Raw genomic sequence first — 2,562 nt, 5'->3', positions numbered from 1 at the left:
ATTGCACCCGGTAGATTCCCCCAATATTGGGTATTTACATTTGGGGACTATGGATCGAGATTCCGGTAGATCCCCGGCGCACTATGAGTTGGACTACGGGACGACATCCGGGAGATCCACCGTACATTTATATTTGGGGGCTACAGGACAGTATCCTGGTAGATTCCCGATTTGCCAGATATTTACATTTGGGGGCTACATGACAGGATCCTGGTAGATCCCCGGTTGCTATCTTTGTGTTGAGTTGTATTCTTTCTGTGATTTGTCTTTGTTGTAGTTGTTGTTATTCCTACTATTATACTGTGTTACTCCATACTGTTACATTTCCTTATATATAAATGTATATGACCAGTAGGGCCTTGACCTTCCTCGCCACTACTCGACCGAGGTTAGGCTTGACACTTACTGGGTACCGCTGTGGTGTACTCATGCCCTTTCCTGCACATGTTTTTCGTGTGCAGATCCAGGTTCTTCGACTCGGCCCTACTATCCTTGAGGCGAGGCGATTCTTCAGAGACATCGAGGTATATCTGTTGCGTCTGCAGACCGAGAAGTCCCTCTCCATTCTCTCTGTAGTTATAGCCCTTCTGTATTTCTTTGATTTAGACATTCTGGAGTTAGAACACTATGTAGTATCCCTAGCTTGTGATTCGTGGGTTTTCGGGTCTTGGGAGTTGTTCAAATTTTGAGATCTTGTATTGGTTTATGCCGAGCGGCATCTTAAACGCTTCTATATTGCTTATCTTCAGTTTTTAATAGTTTTTCCGCATTTTGTTTCTTTTTCGCAACCTGTTAGGCTTACCTAGTTGCAGAGACTAGGTGACATCACGACATGTTCACGGAGGGCGAACTTGGGTCGTCACACCTGCTCTTTGTGGGTGTATGTTAGATTTATTCTTGGGTTGTTTATTATTGGATTTTCAACTTGCATGTTCATATTTTGGTTTGATTTGCATGTGTGCAAGTTGATACCCGGGTGTATGATTTGGAATATTAGATGAATATAATTTTTTTTTCCTTAAAATGAAACTTAACCTCAAAAGTAATTACTAGCTACTACAAGAACTTTACGGGATTCTAATTAATGAATGAAGCTCAAATCAATTTTTACTCATTTAAAAGGGCCAACTTCCGGCTTGCCAAAGGGTATATAATACTAATCCCCCTTACTACTTGATCTTAATTGGTTATTTTATTTCCCCTTTTTCTTCTTGTCACTTTTGAGTATTTCAGTAGTTCTTGGTCTTTGAACTGATTATTTTAAAGAGTTTTTGGGACTTTCCGAGATTTTCTACTATTCTGATTTTTTTACAATTTCTGTAATGAAGTTGGTTGAACTTCTAGATTATTTTCCATCGAAACGTTGAAAACATATACAGTTATTGCATAGTATTCATTATGCTGGACTCATTGTCTTTGTTACAAATTTCCTTTTCCGCTTTGACTTTTTAAGAGTTTCCATTATGTGTTTCCCTTTTGCATAGGATTATTTGCTCTGTAGAACAACTTCTTATTGCCTACTTCCCAGTTAAATAACATAAAAGTAGCGGAAAAGGAGAAAGTTATAGTTTGCTTAAAGAAAAGTGTTTGCTAAATTTTTTAGTTGAAGTTCCACATTTTTGCAATTCTTATGATTTTCTGATGAATTTTGTCTTTGTTACCAAGATATCATGGCATTAAGAGGAAATATCAATCAAGTAACACTTGACACACCGGATTGGACATGTAAAGTCCAAATTGTGGACATAGGTCAAGAACAAGAAACTGAGAAAAAATTTTGATTTCAGAATCTGATTTTAGAAGATGAAGAGGTAATTTTGTCTATCCCTTATATAATATAATATAATATACTCAACTCCTTATAATTATAATATAGTCTAAGTGCTTCTATGACAAATTGACACTTTACAGGAACAACAAATTAGAGGAGTCGTGTGGGGAGATGACATTCAATATTATGCAGACAAGCTTAAGCTCTTCCCCGCATATCTCATCTCCACTGCAAGAGTTAAAGTTTCATCTATACAGTATGGAAGACCGTTACATAAATTTTATTGGGTGCTTGACAAAGAAACTATAGTAGAACTGGTCGAACAAAATAGTGTGTGTGTGTGTGTGTGTGTGTGAGAAAGAGAGAGAGAGAGAGAGAGAGAGAGAGAGAGAGAGAGAGAGAGAGAGAGAGAGAGAGAGAGAGAGAGAGAGAGATACCATTGCCACCACCACGCAAGTTGAATCTCGCTGATTTTGACCACATTGCTCATATGACCCCTGGTCCTGTTACAAAAATTGGTACCTCACTTCTATCCAATATTAGTTGAAGAAACATATATGATTCTATATAATATACACACCTCATTATACTTCATTTTTTTCAAAAATATTAATATACATACCTCATTATACTTTTTTTTTTATAACAAATATTTTAATTTACGAAGTAATTATCTTAATCCTATATTAATATTGTAACAAACAAACACTAATTAGAGTGAATGCCAACTTATGTTTGTGCTAATCCTAAGAGGATTAATAAGAGTCAATGATCAAGAGCTTAGGATAAGA

The sequence above is a fragment of the Nicotiana attenuata genome, unplaced genomic scaffold (genome assembly GCF_001879085.1).
Source record: "Nicotiana attenuata strain UT unplaced genomic scaffold, NIATTr2, whole genome shotgun sequence".
NCBI lineage: Eukaryota > Viridiplantae > Streptophyta > Magnoliopsida > Solanales > Solanaceae > Nicotiana > Nicotiana attenuata.
This window is presented reverse-complemented; position numbering follows the sequence as displayed.